This window comes from Neophocaena asiaeorientalis, unplaced genomic scaffold (assembly GCF_003031525.2).
Source record: "Neophocaena asiaeorientalis asiaeorientalis breed wild unplaced genomic scaffold, Neophocaena_asiaeorientalis_V1.1 scaffold1644, whole genome shotgun sequence".
Lineage (NCBI taxonomy): Eukaryota > Metazoa > Chordata > Mammalia > Artiodactyla > Phocoenidae > Neophocaena > Neophocaena asiaeorientalis.
The window spans coordinates 374,274-393,973 of NW_020171908.1; the positions used below are offsets into that span (position 1 = coordinate 374,274).

Consider the following 19,700-nt stretch of genomic DNA (forward strand, 5'->3'; position numbering starts at 1 on the left):
AAGCTGGTCTTCCCCCTCCTTCCGCGCACGTCAAGCCCTGGGCCCATCTTGGCTGGCAGGGGGGCCCTACGGCCAGCACTGCCCCAGGGGAGTAGCCACGCACAGTCCCAGGCCCCCACGAGCTCAGTGTGGACCTGCCCACCTCCTGGGTGTCGGCCTCATGCAGCCTCACATGCAGGCTGGGTTCGCCCGAGAGACGGTGGCTCTAAGCTGCGCCCTCTTGTAGGGGTCCCCGCAGTCATCGGGGGGCCTTTTCAGGCACCAGCCACCCCACCTGGCCGGGAAAGCTGGGGGCCTGGTGCTGTGCCTCCATTCGGACTGTTTGTGCTCAGAATCCAGGCTGGGCCAAAGGCGGGTGTCCCTTGGCCCCAGCAAGAGCCTGGGGGACAGGGCCTCCGCGGCACCCCCTCGCCCAGGCGCCTGATCAGATTGGTTCTCACCCTTTCACGACGAATTCGGGTGTCCGCGTCAGTCTGGTCTGTCAGCCTTCCGAAGGGCTGTCGCCTGCACCAACTCTGTCCTTCTCCTGACCACACCATACAAATATTTCCTGGGACCAAAGACCAGCTTATTTGCTTATTTGCTTATTTGCTGAGTTAACCCTGCCAGCACACGCTGTTCCTACCGGCAACACCTACAGGCTGGGCTTTTAGTAGGAGCTTAGTAAACATTTTTTAAATAAATGAATAAACAAACAACATGACTCATGGTTATGAGACCACCCCCCTCCCCAAGGTTCTTGCAGTTGACCCATTGTCCTCGGAAATGTTAATAAACTTGGGAAAATCCAGACCCCCGCCCCCAAGGCCTGAAGCCTCTGTCAGACCACAGGGTTCATCAGAGCGAATGTGTCCCTGAATAAAGACAGGGAAGTGGCTGTTTAAGGAAAGGATCTCCCTTTAGGGATTGCCTGAAGGCAGAGAGGCACAGGCGTGGGGAAACCATGGGCTTGTTTTACTTCCCGGGACTGAGGGTAGCAATTCCAGTTTAAACAGCCTGGAGGAGAGGAGGTGGGAATGGGTAGGAGGAGGAAGCAAGTAACTGTTTACAAAGCATACTGAGCAGCCGGGAGAATGACAAGTTCAGTTATTTCCAGAAAGAAATGCAGAGCAAGCTGGCGGCAGGATGTGTCTGCTCAGGGAGAATGTCCTAAAAAGCAGAGAAGCCCTCATCACTCATAGAGAAGAGAAAAGAGCATTAGGAAACTGATGGGTACACCACCCCCCGAGAATGCCTGTCACCAGCCATGTGCAAATTCTGACCCTCGAATACACCAAAGTCTTCGTGGTTTCCTGACACATCCACCCAATCTGGCTGAAAGGAATGGGGCTCGCCAACAGAAGACAAACTTTCAAAACACTGGGACCCAGTTTTAAACTGAGCAAAGGCTTATTTTAAGGGATTTAGTTTCTAACTTTTAAATAACATTTTCTTGTTAATTAAAAGAAAAAATGTATACGTCCAAGAGCACTGTAAGGAACTACAAAAGTATAGACGTAATTCCTACTTTCAAAAAGCTGATGCAGGGCTTCCCTGGTGGTGCAGTGGTTGAGAGTCCGCCTGCCGATGCAGGGGGCAGGGGTTCGTGCCCCGGTCCGGGAGGATCCCACATGCCGCGGAGCGGCTGGGCCCGTGAGCCATGGCCGCTGAGCCTGCGCATCCGGAGCCTGTGCTCCGCCGCAAAGGGAGAGGCCACAACAGTGAGAGGCCCACATACCGCAAAAAAACAAACAAACAAACAAAAAGCTGAGGCAAATTTTGTTTCCTCAGGAATCCACATACACCAAATGAGTGTGTATACAGGTGGCACATTCAATCAAAAATAGGCTCTTTTAAGAACCAGCACTGCAGGAGGACAGCCTTCTAGCCTATGTTCCCTCTCCAGGTGCATAGACAATGATCTAATCCATAGGATGGATCCATCTGGACCAGGTACCACTCTTTAAAGGACTGACTGAAACAAACTGAAACCAATGATGGCATAAACTACATATAAGTCAGTGCACTGTGGACTCAAGCGAATAATGTGTTTGGAGAATATACAAATAATGTGTTGGCACAACTGCCACAATGTTTAAATAACTCTCAGTTTTCCTTGTATAGTATTGGTAGAACTCTGCCAAGAACAACCAGGAAAAATACAGGTCTTTAACAGGTTCTTTTTTTCTGATATCACAGTAGTTCTGCAGCACTCAATGATCTGCCCATTCATTCATCAAACTTGAGGAATATTTTTTTTGCCGCATTTCCTCTCTCCTCCTTTTGGGACTCCAGTTACGTAACCTCTTAGTGTTGTACCAAAGATCCATGAGATTATTCATTATTCTTTCAATCCTTTTTTCTCCATGTTATTCAAATTGGAAAATTTTCTCTTGATCTGTCTTCGAGACAGAATTTCTGTTTGGTTCTTATTTACAGTTTCTAGGTCCCTTCCGAGATTTCCTATCTTTTCAATTATTATGCCCATATTTTCTTTTACGTGAGTGTGGTTAATATATGTGTTAAAATCCTTGCCTGTTGTTTCCAACAATTTGGTCATCTTTAATGATTCATCCATCTCCAGTGATTGTCTTTCTCTTGAAAATGGGTCACATTTTACTGTTTCGTCACTTGTCTAATAATTTTGTACATTGTAAATGCTATGTTGTGGAGACTCTGGATTTGATTATATTCTTCCTGAAGTTTGTCCGTTTGGTTGTTTGTTTTAGCAGGCAGTTAATGTCACTGAATTCAAACTGCAAACCCAGTCTTTGGGAAAGCAGTTGGGGTGACCACACACCCCAGTCGGCCTGGAACTGACAGGGGTTCCTGGAAATGGGAGGGTCCTGGGCAGCCTGGAGCAAACTGGTCACCTTGGCAGCAGCTGAAATCTCAGTCCAGCTCTTTTAGTCTTTGCTGATGGAGTTGTTTGGAGTCTGTCCCACATATACATGATGTACACACAAGATTCAGGGATCAGCCAGAGACATGGGCAGAGTTTAAAACACAGAATCTCTGCAAGCAAGATCTTAACCACATCCAGTGTTCTCCAAGAACAGAGCTATAACTCACACTGATGGCTTCTTCCTCCAAGGAGATTCATTTGACAGACTCATTCAGGACATACAAGTACTCACAAAGGAGCTCACAAGAAGGGCATGCCCACTGCCCCACACACAGTACAAGGCCCATCATCTTGGTTAAATTCTGACAATTACTTGATAAGTCGAGGGTCACTCCATCCCTGACACTGTCAGAAACAACTACTGACTCTCCGGGCACACATTTTAAAAAGCTCAATGTCATTCAGGTCTTTTTATTCTGGAGGCAACATGTTCTTCATTTACAACTTTACCTAAAGCCCATTTATGCTGTTACTCACTAATCAACCCGACTCAAATGAGACTTTCTGCAACAAAAGTCTCTGCAATCCAGCCAAAGGGCAGTACAACAAGCACTCCCATTACGCCACACCCACCCCAAGCCTCCCTGCCTGCGGAGGCCTTAGCAGCTCCTCTGGGGCCCCTGCTCACAGTGCCCATAAGGCCCGCAGGGGCTGCCACCACGAGAGACTGATTCCCTCACCCACCCCACACCATCAGAGACCGACTGCTGCCTCATACTGGGCTTCTGCGGAAGTACAGGTCCTCACGGCCAGAGCCCACGGCCCTCCGTACCAGCCTCCCACTGTGCCTTGAGCCATGAAAACAGCGTGGCCACCAAGCCCTTCCTGATACAACAGAAACTGTACCTACAGGATGGAGTCAAACCTGGACCCTCTTGCATATCCCACCCGAGGGAAGGGGTGAACTTCCCTGTCTGAAGTACCTTGCCAGGGAATTGGTGCACTTCTCAAGTGGACGTGCCACCATCACAAACGACAGAGCCCACGGGAAGGCTGCTGAATGTTTATTCTATGTGTATATGGGGGGGGGGGCCCTCAAAAAAATGAAGTGAAAATCCCAAGAGGTGATCAGACCCAGAGGTTTATATACTATTTTAACAAAGGGTGATAAATTGCACAGAAATGGTAAGACGAAGGAAAAAGTTTGGGCTTTTAGGGGCAGTACATTTGAGAAGGTAAATGTATGGGAGAAGCCAATGGAAAATAAGGGTTATTCAGCAAGGTTTGTCTGTGTAGACGCATCTCATTGTGGCCTCCATCTCCTGTGATAAAGACTGTTTTCCCCCCATCAGCAAGGTTTGTCTGTGTAGACGCATCTCATTGTGGCCTCCATCTCCTGTGATAAAGACTGTTTTCTGGTATGGGGGGAGGCACCTCCACAAGGGAAATTTACACCCTGCTTTTAAGCAGACAGGGAGAGGGCAGAAAGCTTTCCCAGGGTCTGCTTTTTCTCAATTGTTTTCAGTTCAAAATAATCCTTTTACCTAAGTGGCATATTTGGGGGTGGCCTGTTCTGATCCCCTTCAATGTCTCCCTCAAGGTAAGAGCCACCTGGCCTTTCCCCCTCACACTGTCCTGGGCTGGGCTGGCGGCTCCATTACCGTCAGGAGCCAGACTCCTCCCACCTTGTTGTTCTGCAGTCCCCAGCACAGTGCTTCCTCCTTGTCACTCACACTGGCTGCTCAACCTCTAGCCATGATGTCCACGTTCTAGCCGGGAGGGAGAGGGAAGGACGAAGAACAGTGTGCCTCTCTTGACATGACAGTAACTAGCTAGAGACAGTAACTCTGCACTGGTACAGAGTCCTAACTATCTATCACCTATCTCAGTGGAGCCAAGAGGCCTGATACACTGGACTCCTCTTGCAAAGTGGGAGGTTTCTCACATTTCCACCTTATGGCTAATATTTTCTGGTAGCAATAAAATAAGATTTCACACCCTTTTTTTTCCCAATCATCTTTGTCAGTGTTTGAGCAGAAACACACTGGTATTCAAATAAAGTGACTTCTGGTACGGAAAATGGCAAGCCTTATGCCGTAACACTTCAAACCAATCTAAAGTTGGTAGAAGAACTCCTAAACAGCCCTAACATCATTAAAAATGGAGTGAAGATATTAAAACTGAATTTTCAAAGACCAAAGATCTGTGGTATTTTGGCACAGATGTCAGTAAGATGTTTCAGTGATACCATCTTGAGACAAATACAACAGGGCTGATGCTCACACATACACTCGTGTGCTTTTTTCCTGCATTCTCATCATCTTTAATTTTCTTGTTCCTGGAAGAGGCTTACTCAACCCTGAGGCTTTTTTCGTAATAAGACCTTTCCAAAGGTCTCTGGTTCAGTGGCACTCAATATATCTTTTAAAGTAGTAAAATTGAAAGCAACATTTTTTAAATGCCCCAGGACAATATGCTGTCTCATAAACATCAGGATTAGTTCTCAAGGAAGAGAATTTTTTGTAAAACACTGATAGAGCTCAGTGCCGCAAACTTCACAACTGTCTGGAGGAGATCTCCAAGAGCTCACTCCCTGGTAAGTAAAGCCAAAACTTTTAAACAGGATGATGATTAGATTATTAGGGAAAATCTGGTCCCTGATCTAGTATTGATTCTCCACCATCAACAATTGGATGATGGGTCAGCTACAAGGAATCATATAAAAGACATTCCAACGCCTTCTGTGACGCATACCCCATCATTCCAGGCAGAGATGAGATATCCAGCTGTTAAACGTTTTTATCTGAATTTCAAGAGTAATAAAATGTATGCTTATAAAGAATGGAGTATTATACCTATTTGTGGAAAAGATATCCTATTTTACATTTTAGAGAGACATTAAATAAAATCATTTTCTTTCCTTATTAAAAACTCAAATTGGTAGGTCCTGAGATGTGACTAAGCCATACTTCCTACTCTGGGGACCCACTGGACACCCATAGTTTGCATAAAGATTATTTTAAAGTGAAAACATTTGGACTTGATGGGGCTCAAGGCAGGCCACCCCAAAATAAGCCACTTTGGTATATTGATTATTTTCAATTAAAGTTACTTTAGAAACAGCCAAAGCATGAAGGACACTCTTACCCTCCTAGGTCCCCTGAAATATACATAAATCTCCCTTGTGAAATGTACCCTCTCTGTACCAGGAGGTAGTGAGTCATCCTTATCGCCAGAGATAGAGAATTTAGAGTCGAGAAGGCTGTATTAAAAAACTTGTTACTTCTTCACTAATTTACTACCCAAAGCCCAAACTTGTCAATTCTTCACAAAGTTATTGTTTCCTTGTCTAAAAGGTATGAAAGCGGTCTGCTGTGGATCTGCTTTGACTTGAGTCTCATATTTCTATGAGTTCCCGTATGTAGGAATTACATTTGTTTTCCTCCTGTCAATCTATCTTACATCAATTTAATTATTAGACCAGCCAAGAAACCCAGAAGAGAAGGAAGGAAAAGGCATCCTCCTCTTCAGTTTGGGCAAGAAAGCCAGGAGACTCCAGTGGCTGGACACTGCTCACCCCAGGGTTGCTGCAGCTGAGGGATCCAGGGACCTCAGACAAGCACTGGCAGAAGAGAATTCTTACCACATCAGTCTCCCAGATCTCTGCATGCAGGGTCGGTATGTTAATATCGCGAGTGGTGAGAGCCCTTCTCTTTTTCCGAATTTAGATCAGCAGGAGAAAATATTTGTGTAAATTAGTTCCTTGGGTATAGTGACTCTGGTAAAGATTTGCTTTGAGTATCTTATTTTCTACTGACTCTGTTCCTCTCAAAGATGGTAACTGCAATCGTTTGTCTTTGTCTTTTGTGCCATCCGTCATAAGGAGGAAAACCATGGAGTAGAACACAGGCATAGGTCCTATGAGGCTGTTGTTCAAGCTGGCCTCACACACTGATAAGGTCGTCGTTCTCCCCAGACTGGTGTCTGTTTAGACAAACTTTGCTGTGGGTCCCCTACGTAAAAATGGGATGAGGTTTTCCGTTTGTGTCATTCTACGTCCTGAGACCTTGGCTTTGTGACCAGTGAGAATATTCAATCTGGCCTCTGCCATTCCAGAAAGTGCACATACTGTGATGCATCTGGTGGCCATTCAAACAGACTGGGATTCCAAGAACAAAGTCACAAGCACCCTTCTTCGTCCAGCTGTGCCAGCTCTCAGGGGAGTCTGTTGTAAGGGGTCCATAAATGGCTTCTGTCATCTCAACTTTCATTGTTTTGCTAGTGCTGGAAAAGTCCCATTTGAGTAGAACCTGCCCACTGTCACAGATTAGAGGGGGATGACTGGAGGCCTCTCATATTCCCACGAGAGACCAGAGACACCATTTTCACTACACCGTTCTTACAGCCATGATAACGAAGGCTTTGCTTTCTTAGGCTAACTCTGGGAGCAGACTCTCTAGATCTTGTGGGGACTGTGTCTTTTGTACTCTCTTGTGAGATGCTTCTTTCATTCTTGGTTAAGCCATAAAAAGGCTTATTGGTTTGAGTTACTATTGAGATGAATAAATCCTATTTGTCAATGGCCAAGTGATGGGTCTTTAAATTGGAAAAACTTCTATATTTGAAAAAAACAACTTACAGAGGGCTTCCCTGGTGGCGCAGTGGTTGAGAGTCCAGTCCGCCTGCTGAGGCAGGGGACACGGGTTCGTGCCCCGGTCTGGGAAGATCCCACATGCCGCGGAGCAGCTGGGCCCGTGAGCCACGGCCGCTGAGCCTGCGCATCCGGAGGCTATGCTCCGCAACGGGAGAGGCCACAACAGTGAGAGGCCCGCGTACCGAAAAAAAAAAAAAAAAACCTTACAGAGCTTTCATCCTAAACAACTGTCTTATTGGCACCTATGGAAAGACCAAAATAAAAAGTAGATACAAGGTAGTATAATGCAAGCTTTAGGGACTCCCTTAACAAGATAAAAAAACAGAAATTAGACTTAAAATAAAATTCCAACATAAATTCTTCTTCTTTAAAACTGCCCCGTCTCCCCAGCAAATTCCCAGGCCGTCCTACAAATAATTAGGAAATGGATCAGCCAGCTAGAGGCCAAAATTCAGGGGCTCTGTCTTTGTCTTGCAAACCTACAAATACTTTCAGAAATATAAAAACTTAACCCTAGGGACTTCCCTGGTGGCGCAGTGGATAAGAATCTGCCTGCCAATGCAGGGGACGCTGGTTTGAGCCCTGTTCTGGGAAGATCCCACATGACGCAGAGCAACTAAGCCCGTGCACCACAGCTACTGAGCCTGCGCTCTAGAGCCCACGAGCCACAACTACTGAGCCCGCACACCTAGAGCCCGTACTCCACAACAAGAGAAGCCACCGCAATGAGAAGCCTGCGCATCGCAACGAAGAGTAGCCCCTGCTCGCCACAACTAGAGAAAGCCCACACACAGCAACAAAGACCCAAAGCAGCCAAAATAATAAAAATAAAATTTTAAAAATAAAAACAAAAAAAACAACTTAACCCTAATAATCTTTGATAAATAAAAGCTAGCTTAAGTTTGGTTTAATTAAACATGTTTTCAAAGTTATCAGCATTCAATATAATGCAGATAAACAACTTATAGTCTACCTGGGTTTGTTAGGCAAATAAGTTCACGTTATTTCCGTTGCAAAAATTTGTCTGCAGGAAAAATAGCTTAGGATGATAGCTGACTCTGTCTAATGTCTCATGAAGTTTTCATGAGTAGTTTAAACATAACTGCTGGGAGCAAATAATTTAGATAAATGTAAGTGGGATAAGAGTTTTTAGGTGAAGTTTTTAATAGTAATTATGTTTTAAGGTATGTGTACTTTAAAATAGTTTTCTAAATCTCTTTGGTAATTTGAAGCCTTAGAATTTTTGCTAATTTAGATTAAATGATGAATAGTAATTAAATATCTAGATCACTTCCAAATAAGATAAAATAATGAAGCATTAATTACCTACTCTTGTCTTATTACAGAGAAACTAAAGATATATGGGTTTATTAGTAAACATGTCTTGTGCTACACTGAAAGCCCACAGCATGAAAAGGCATATGTTTCTAGAAATTATGAAATATATTTATAAATTTGTCCATCTAAAGAATGCTGGTATAACAGACAGTACACAATTGCTTACTTCTTAGTTTTCACTAGAAATTAAGGTTTCTAAGGGTTAAAAATTCTAATTAATATATGTAATCAAAACTACTAGAAATAATAAGGGAAATATCTCTGTATGCAAGAAAAGTAGGGTACGTGGTTTTGGCAAGAAAATGTGTAAGGAATGGAGACGCATTTTTGTTGAGGAAATAAAAGTGATTTTGTCATTTCAGAATGAGAAGGAAGAAAATGAAGAACTAAAATAGACATAGAAAATTACAGAAGGCTTATTTTTTGAAATTTTGCGATAGGAATTTTATGTGTGGGTCAAGTTGGCTAAGATTGGAATTAATGTATTTAAGTTAAAAAATGAGTTTAATATCAAAAGTAAGGTGGTACAAAATTAAATTAGTTTCTCTCTCTGTAAAAGGACAAAGTTTTTTTAGATTATTGGTCTGATCCTGATAAGAGATTATTAAAAGTTTTTCTTTACCTCTTAAGTGATCTGCCTAGAAAACAAAGATTTTGTGTCTTATCAAAATTATTTTCTGTGCTTTATCAGGTCTTTGATTGGTTTTGCTCATAATTATGTAAGCTTCTGCAGTTGCCTTTGAACCCCTTTATTGTCAGTTTGGTTAAATGGATAATTATTGTTTCATAATAGTCTGTGATCCTATTTAGTCAAGTGTGCAAACCTTTTTGATATTTTTGATAAAATTCCCCAAATTCAAATTCTAAATGAAGTCTTTTTGCCCTTGAACTAATTTGAGATTTCCAGAAAGCCCTTGGAACATCTTAAAGGATTTGTTCTCCTGCCTTATTTAAAAAAAAGGGGGGGGGGAGGGGAAGAGATGTTAAACTAGCTTACCTGGTATATTGAATTACATGGGAAGTATTGTAAAATAAATAACGATAAACTTTCTTAGGTCATAGTATAAGGGTGACTTTTTTTAATATAAATTTTCTAGAAACTATAAAATTCCTGAAATTCTGATGTTCTCGTATAATGTTATCAGTCATAATTCTACTTATCTTAAAATGTTGTATGTCACAGGAATAACCAAATTTCCTTATCAATTGAATTGTAATGAACTCTAACCAGATCTTTAACCATGCCATTTTTAACTCTTTTATCACTTATGTACAGTTACTGTTTGATGCTTTTGCAAAAGTGTTTCTGCAAAAGGGCTTCATCAGAGAGATTCACGGAAAGGACTCTGACAAGTACTACAGAATATAGGTTTCTAATAACTTTAAGATCATCAAACTGAACTGGTAAGATTTCCGGAACATTATAGAAAAGAATTTCCAGAACATAAAAGAAAAACTGGATTCAAGCAGAACCAGAATTAGTTACATGGAACTGAATGAACTGATGAGATGATTATCATTTTTATGACTTTTTTGTACTGAAATGTTGCTGGTTCTTTAATCTTTTATTTTCCAGATATAAGGAAATTGTTCTTCTAAGCTATGATTTACAGCAATTTGGTAATCTATAGCTTTGTAAGCAGAATTAAAACTTTTATCTTTTTCTCCCTACCTGATTTCTCCAGAATTTGGAAACTCTTAGTGAGATTCTTATTTTCATATCAATATAGTTACTTGCATATGTCAATAAGAATCTGTTCTCCTTATAACAGGACCCAGTTGGAAACACTGGTTCTACTACCAAGGCTTTGACTGGTATGTCATATTTGAGAGAGACATGCATAGACCCAGATATGACCAGACAGCTTTAAGGAACTAAGGTTGATTTTATGGAACCCTTAAAGCCCCTTGGAAACATCAGCCTGGTGCCTTGCTTACAGGGTTCCTGGCCGCCTTACCAGGTAAGTAAGGAAGGTCACTTCCTGGCAGGCCTAGGAGAACTGCAAAATGGGGCAGAAGGCAAGAACCCCTCATAGGGTAAAGAATAAAGATCAAAGAAGAAACAAACAGAAAACAGCTGATTGGCTGAGGCCACACAGTATCCCTGTTTGGGGTGAGAAGGCCCAGAGGTGGCTTGGCATTTGGGGACTGGCTGACTAGATACCCTGGTTTCTGGTTAAGAGGAAGGAACACAAAAGTTAACTATGTTTCAGATGGTTGATGGGGCACCCAAGGCAGAAGCGGCTCCATCTCCTGCCTAGAAATTTATTTCAACAGCTTCCTGAGCCAGCTTTGCCCTCAGCTTCCATTTGGACGTCTTATTACATTGCCTGTTTTTCCTCTATTGATTTTATGAATCTTAATATCTCTAATAGGCTACAAGTCCTTTGCCAGGTACATACTCTGCAAATATCTACCTTAAGTCTGTGGCTGGCCTTTCACTCTTATAGTTTTATCTTTTGAAGAACTGCAGCCCTTAATTTTAATAAGCCCAATTTAGCACTTTTTCCCACTATGGTTAGTGCTTTTTATGAAGTCTTTGCCAAATTCAGGGTCATGAAGATATTCTTATGCTTTCTTCTAAAAGCTTTGTTAGAAAACAAAAACACTAACTCGAGAAGATATCTGCACCCCCATGTCCATAGCAGCATATTTACAATAACCAAAACATGGAAACAACCTCAGTGTCCATCAATGGATGAATGGATAAAGAAGCTGTGGAAATACTTGCAATGGAATATTATTCAGCCATTAAAAAAAACCCAAGGAAACCCTGCCATTTGTGACAACACGGATGGACCTTGAAGCATCATGCTAAGTGAAATTAAGTCAGACAAAGACATATACTGTATGATCTCACTTTTATGTGGAATCTTAAAAAAACAAACAAACAAAACAAAACTCACAGAAAAAGAGATAAGATTTGTGGTAACCATGGGGTGGGGGTAGAGAAGGAATCTGAGTAAGATGGTCAAAGGTACAAACTCAGAGTTATAAGATAGATATGGGGACTTCCCTGGTGGCGCAGTGGTTAAGAATCCTCCTGCCGATGCAGGGGACACGGGTTCGATCCCTGGTCTGGGAAGATCCCACATGCCGTGAAGCAACTAAGCCCGTGCGCCGCAACTACTGAGCCTGCACTCTACAGCCCGTCTGCCACAACTGCTGAAGCCCGCGCACCTAGAGCCCGTGCTCCGCAACAAGAAAAGCCATCGCAATGAGAAGCCCGCACATGACAGCAAAGAGTAGCCCCCGCTCGCCTCAACTAGAAAAAGCCCGCGCGCAGCAACGAAGACCCAACAGAGCCAAAAATAAATAAATTAATTTATTTTAAAAATAGATGTGTACTAGGGACGTAATGTACAACAGGATAACTAGTTAACACTGCTGTACGTTACATATGAAAATTAAGAAAATAAATCCTAAGAGTTCTCAATACAAGAACAATTTTTTTTCTTTTTCTTTTCCATTTCTTCTTATTGTGTCTACCTGAGATGATGGATGTTAGCTAAGCTTATTGTGGAAATCATTTCATGATGTGTGTAAGTCAAACCTTTATGCTTTACACCAGAAACGCATAGTGATGTATGTCAATTAGATCTCCATAAAATATGGAGGGGGGAAGCGTTGTTACCTTAATTTTTTACATTTAGACCTACAGTCTTTCCTGAATTGATTTTTGTGTAGGACATGAAGAAGGGTTCCAGACACATTTATTTCACTTGTGGGTATCTAGTCCATACAGCAGCATTTATGAAAAGACCATCCCCACCCCATTATACTGTAGTATCATCTTTATAATAAGTCAGGGTAGTCTGTTTCCGGACTTTGTATTCTGTTCTATCAGTCCATTTGTCTATCCTTGTACCAATACTGTCTTAATTACTATCACTTTAAGTCTTAATATGTAGCAATAATATTCACCAACTGTGCTCTTAAAGAAAACCTTTGCTATACTGGCCCACTCATTTTCATATATATATATTAGAACTGGGTGGACTATTTCTGTATAAGCTGTTTGGATTTTTTAAAGTTACTGTAAACCATCATCTCTTAAATTACATTTTTCTTTTAGTTTGTTGCTAATATTAAAAATACATTTTTGTATGTTGACCTCATTTAATGAACTTGTTAAATTTACTTATGAATTCTAATAGCTTTTCTGTGAAGTCTTTTGCATTTTATAAGTACATCTTGTTGAGTGAATATTCCTTTCACCTTTTCTTTGTTAATGTGGCAATTTTATGTTGACTGATTTTTCAAGTGGTAAACTAACCTTGCATTCCTGACAACCCCACTTGTTTATGTTGTTTTAGTCTATCTGCAAATTTTTTAAGGATTTTTTTCTAGAATTTAGCTTATAATTTTCCTTTCTTGTATGTTCTGGAATTAAGATTATGCTGGCCTTACAGAAGAGTTGAGAAGTTTTCCCTCTGAGGCAATCTGTAGAAGACTGCTGTTGTTTCTTCATTAAATGATTAGAAGAATTCACCAGTGAAACCACTGAGTCTGGTGGGATTTTTTTGTGGACGTTTTTAGTTAAAGATTCAGATTTTAGAATAGATATAATGAATTTTTATTTCTCCTTGCGTCCGTTTTTGTAAGCTATGTTTTCCTATGGATTTCTGAACTTTGCCAAAACTTTAAAGAGCATCTAATCATTCACTATATTCCCTGTTATCTTTTCAGTATCTGTAGCACTTCAGGGTTGTCTCATTTTTTCCCCTTCATATTAGCAATCTGTGCCTTTGCCTTCTTTTCATGAAGGCTCTATCAATTTTATTATTCTTTTCAAATAAGACACTTTTTGTTTTGCTTATTTTCCCTATTGGATATTTGGTTTTTGTTTTATAAATCTCTGCTCTTTATTTATTTGTCCTTTTAATTGTGCATTCATTTTAATCCTCATAAGGCACTAAATTATTGCTTTATATGGTCAATACTTATATTATCCCTCATATTATCCTTTTTCGTTTTCTTTAATTACTGTCCTGTGCGTCCATGCTTCTGTATGGGACCATTTTTCTTCTTTCTGCAGAATTTCCTTTAGTATTTCTTTTAGTGCATGTCTTTTAGTGATGAATCTTTTCAGTTTTGTTTGTCTGAAAATGCCTTAAATTTGCCTTCATTTTTGAAAAATATTTCTGTTTAGTGTAGAGTTCCAGACTAGCAATTATCTTCCTTCAGCACTTTTAAACTGTTATTCCACGAGCCTTTCGGCGTGCGTCATTTCCATTGAGAAGTCAGTTATTAGTCTTCCGTTGCCCTTGCAGGTGTAGTGCCTGTTTTATTTAGCTGCTTTAAAGCTTTTTCACTTGGTCTTTGGGTTGAATAGTTTGACTATAATGTGGTTCTTTGTACTTTAAAAAACTTTGTCCTGCTTTGGGTTTTTAGGCTTGATTCTCAGGTTTCTTGGTTGTCTTTTATCATTTTCAGATAATTTGCAGCCATTATTTATTAAAATATTGTTTCTGACCCAATCTTGTACTTTTCTCTTTTGGATACTTCAGTTTCAAGAATACATAATACAGTTGACCCTGAACAACATGGGTCTATACTGTGCGGGTCCACTTACATGAAAATTTTTTCAATAAATACTACAGTACCACACGATCCAGGGTTGGCTGAATCCACAAATCAGGAATCACAGACATGGAGGACCAACTATAAAGTTATACACAGACTTTCAACTGTGCGGGAGGTGGCATCACTAACCCCCATGTTGTTCAAGGGTCAATGTACACTCTTTTCTCTATTATCCACCCTTTTTACTCACTATACTTCAGTCTGCATATTTTGTATTGATATTTCGTCTACTTTACTAATATTTTGGTCTTGTGTAGCTAAACTTCTTTTAAACCCATTTATTGAATTCTTAATTGCAGTTATTGTATTTTTCAGGTCTAGCATTTTTATTTGCTTCTTTTTTATGAATTCAAATTTCCTGGTCAAATCCTCCATTTTTTCTCTAGTGTCTTGATATATTAATCATAGCTATCTTAAATTCCTTTTCCAATAATTCTAATATCTGGGTTTCCTTGGGACTGTTTTTATTGTCCTTTTTATCTTCTCTTGTTTTTCAATCATAAAATATGCCATGCCTAGTAATTTTTTATTGACTGTTGGACATCATTTATAAAAATATTTAGAGGTTCTAGATATTATCTTCCTTCAAGGAAGATTTACTCTTTCCTTTGCTGGTCAATAAAGTGGGCAATTAATACTCAGTTCCAAATAGGAACTGAGGTCACTACAGGCTCAGTCTATTTCTAGGTCAACCCTCCCTCTAGTCATAGCCTCCAGGTGTTCCAACTGAGGGACCGTAGAGGCCTGAACTCTAATACTTCTCTTCTCAGCCCTGAGAAATGGTCTCCAACTCTACATTAATTACTTCAGTTTCCTCATCATCCAGTATTTCCTCCTCCACTGAAATGTGGCAATTGCCCTCACTGCTTTATAGAAACAACACTCTTGAAACCTCTAATAATTTCCTTCTCATTGCATAATTTGTTTTAAAATAATTTGTATACAAGATATAAAAGCGGCAAACAGGTACATGAAAAGATGCTTACTATCACTAATCATCAGGGAAATGCAACTCAAAACCACAATGAGATATCACCTCATACCTATTATCAAAAATACAAGAAATAACAAGTGTTTGTGAGAATGTGGAGAAAAGGGAACCCTTGTGCACCACTGGTGGGAATGTAAACGGGTACAGCCACTGTGGAAAACATTAGGGAGGTTCCCCCCAAAATTAAAAACAGAACTACCATATGATTTGCACTTCTGGGTATTTATCCAAAAGAAACAAAATCACTAACTTAAAAAGAAATCTATGGAATATTACTCAGCCATAAAAAGAAACGAAATTGAGCTATTTGTAATGAGGTGGATAGACCTAGAGTCTGTCTTACAGAGTGAAGTAGGTCAGAAAGAGAAAGACAAATACCGTATGCTAACACACATATACGGAGTTTAAGAAAAAAAAATGTCATGAAGAACCTAGGGGTAAGACAGGAATAAAAACACAGACCTACTACAGAATGGACTTGAGGATATGGGGAGGGGGAAGGGTAAGCTGTGACAAAGCGAGAGAGAGGCATGGACATATATACACCACCAAACGTAAGGTAGATAGCTAGTGGGAAGCAGCTGCGTAGCACAGGGAGATCAGCTCGGTGCTTTGTGACCACCTAGAGGGGTGGGATAGGGAGGGTGGGAGGGAGGGAGACGCAAGAGGGAAGAGATATGGGGACATATGTATATGTATAACTGATTCACTTTGTTATAAAGCAGAAACTAACACACCATTGTAAAGCAATTATACTCCAATAAAGATGTAAAACAAAAAAATCTGCACTCCCATATTCACTGCAGCATTATTTACAACACATGAAAACAACCTGTGTTCATCAACAGATGAATGGATAAAAAAATGTGGAATACAGACACACACACACACACACCATGAAATGTTATTTAGCCATAAAAAAACCAAGGAAATCCTGCAATTTGTGACAACATGGATGGACCTTGAGGGCATTATGCTAAGATTAAATCAGAGAGAGAAAGACAAATACTTAATAATCTCACTTATATGTGAAATCTTTTTAAAAATTGAACCCGAGAGGGGGCAGGCCAGGGTCCAGCGGCCTTGGAGGGTGCAAACTGGTACAGCCACTATGTAAAACAGTATGGAGATTCCTCCAAAAACTAAAAATATAACCACCACATGATCAAGAAATTCCACTTCTGGGTGTATATCCAGAATAAATGAAAACACTAATTCGAAAAGATACATGCATCCCAATGTTCACTGCAGCTCTATTTACAATAGCCAAGATATGGAAGCAACCCAAGTGCCCATCAACAGAGGAATGGATAAGGACGACGTGGTATATATACAATGAAATATTACTCAGCCATTAAAAAAAGGAATGAAATTCTGCCATTTGCAGCAACATGAATGGACCTAGAGAATATTATAAGTCAGAGAGAGACAACTCCTGTGTGATATCACTTACACGTGGGATCTAAAAAATAATACCAATGAATGTATATGCAAAACAGAAACAGACTCACAGACATAGAAAACAAACTAGTGGTTTCCAAAGAGAGAGAGAAGGGGAGGGGCAAATTAGGGATATGGGACTAAGAGATACAAACTACTATCTATAAACTCGATAAGCAACAAGGGTATGTTGTACAGCACAGGGGAATACAGACATTGTTTTGTATTAACTTTTAATGGAGTATAATCCGTAAAAATACTGAATCACAATGCTGTATACCTGAAACTAAGATAATATTATAAATCAACAATACTTCAACTTTTAAAAAATTGAGCTCAAGGATACGGAGAAGAGATTGATGACTGCTGGAGGTGGGGCTGGGGATGCACGAGATGAGTGAAGGGGGTCAAAAGGTACAAACTTCCAGTTGTAAGTAAGTGCCGGGGATGTGATGCACAGCATGGTGACTGTAGTTAATAACACTGTAGTGTCTCTTTGAAAGTTGCTAAGAGTGCAAATATGTTCAGTTTTCATCACAAGAAAAATGTAACTATGTGTGGTGAAAGATGCTAACTACACTCCCTGTGATGATCAACTTGCAATACATACATAGACCAAATCATTAGATTGTAGGCCCAAAACTAATACCATGTGATATGTCAATTACGCCTCAGTTAAAATTCATTAATGTAAAATTTCATTTGTATATACTTTGTTTCTCTGATAGACTGTTAAAAATTGATAGTAGAAAATTTGTGGACATTTAAATTAGAAGGTCTTACACTTAGTAAGTCAGACAACAAATGAAGGCCATCTTCCAAGGTCTTACCTTAGTTCTATCCCTTTACTTCTCCTCTGAATCAGCTCAGCCCGCTGACCACCACCTTCAAACCTCATTCCTCAGCTTGTGACAATACTCCACTTCTTCTGGACATTAAATTGTGTGGGGCTGAAACAGAATTCAAGAGGACAATGGTCAAAATACAATTGCCTGTGACCAGCTGAATGATGAGCAGTGTCACTGCAATTTGCCCAGGACACTGCAGCAGTGGTGGCACCATGGCCGGATCACGCAGGCGTGCAGGCAGCCCAGGGACGGTCACAGAGTCATGAACGGGGGCTGAGGACGTGACTACTCTGGGTTACTAAGTGAAGATCCCTGGTGTCCATTTGGGAGTCCTAACAGGTGGAACCCAAATTACTGGGAAATGGAGCGGGAGAAGAAAAACGAATCAGAAGAATGAGAGGACACTGCGCTGAGCGACAAATCACAGCCTGAACCGCAGGCAGGTCACAACGCCCAAGGGTGAGTCACGAGGGATGGGGGACAAAGCGCCACCCGGAGCCCCCGGCCCCACGGGATCCGTCCCCGCGCTCGGATGGGGCGGGGGGCTCCCTCCGGGTCTGGGGGGGGCTCCTCCCGTCCTCCCCGCCGGCCCCGGGCGTCCTCCTTCCCCCGCCCCTCCTCACAGGTCACTCGCCCCCCTGCTCTCGACTCTGCGGCAGGAGGCCTTGAGTCTGCGCCATCGCCCAACCCACATCTCCAGCCTCTCCCGGACCAAGAGCCGCACGCGTCCAACTTCCTCCTAGACAGTTCTGTCGCCAGCGAAGCCCATTAACAGTTCCCCGGAAATAAAAATAGAGTGTGGGTAATAGTCTAAGCTTTTTACTTTTCCTCTGTGCTCAGTGCAGCTTCACTGGCTCACAGGGGTCCGGTACAGAGGCCTCGCCCCCCCCGACCCGTCAGGCCAGGGGTGCTGGTGGAAAAGGGCGCAGCGCCCACCTCAGCTCCGGCCGGGGTCGGAAGCGCCGCCTGGGCCCCCGCGATTCAAGATGGCGGCGGCGGCGGGCCGTGTGCAGAGACCTGCCCCGCCCCGCGAGAGCCCCGCCCCCTGCCGAGACGCTATAAAGCAGCCCCGCCCCGCCGCGGCAGATCACGTGCTGTAGGGCGGAGCCCGCACCGCCTGGTGGGTTGTCTGTTGAGAGAACAGGTCTTCCCTTTGTTCTGAGCCGAACTGCGTCTCTCGTCTCTCGTTCTATTGGCTCAAGTGACACAGGGCAGGAGGAACTTGTTGGGACCCGACTGGAAAGAGTTGGTGACAGAACACCCTTAATGTCCTTCCTTCCTCTCAGACGTGTCATCTTCCTCCTCCAACTTCTCCTGGCTTCCCTGTTCCTTTGGCTGCTAACCAGTCTGAGCTTTTGTTTTCTCACCTGTAAATGAAGGTGACTTCTTTTCCACATGAGTTGTGAGGATGAGAAACACGCTATGGGAAACACACTATGTAAAACACTTACCACGGATCTGGGCACTTGGTTGGGCTCAGGAAGTGCTTCCTGTGAGTAAGTCGTGCGTTTACCCGCTTGGTGTCCTGACTAAGCTCGTGGGACGTCAAGTTTGTCACGTCAAATTCTAAAGTACCACTGGCCCCCGTTCTCTGCTTCAGACCCTTTTTTCTCCCACATTTTATTATGAAAAATGTTGAACAGATAGCAAAGTTGAAAGAATTTTATAGCAGACATCCATACCCACCATCTAGGTTCTCCTGTGAACGTGTTACTGCACACTTGCTTTATTACATACCTTTCCATCCATCAATCCATCTTATTTTTTGAGACATTTCAAAAGAAATTACAGACATTAGCACACTTCCTCTAAATAGTGTGTGTCAGGAACTACATTTCTCTATTTGTTGACAGTTTTTCTTGTGCGATAACCTTATATGTACATCCACTGATTTTTACAAATGAGTATACCCTTTTAACCCAATCCCTATCAATATGTAAAATATTACCACCACCCTCAAAAGTTTATTCATACCCTTTCCAGTCATTCCCCAGTTTTTCGCCCAAAGCAACCACAGTT

The 19,700-nt window shown here is 41.8% G+C and overlaps 1 long non-coding RNA gene across 1 annotated transcript in view; it reads right to left on the reverse strand.

Moving 5' to 3' along the window:
* LOC112397609 (uncharacterized) overlaps positions 1-18,639 on the reverse strand; it is a 121,928-nt gene extending 103,289 nt beyond the window's left edge. Inside the window, exons 1-2 of the long non-coding RNA XR_003002830.1 lie at positions 18,505-18,639; positions 17,664-17,783 (exon numbers count right to left, since the gene is read on the reverse strand). This is a non-coding gene — a long non-coding RNA (uncharacterized LOC112397609). The remainder of the gene's footprint in view (positions 1-17,663; positions 17,784-18,504) is intronic.
* Positions 18,640-19,700: the final 1,061 nt, after the last annotated feature.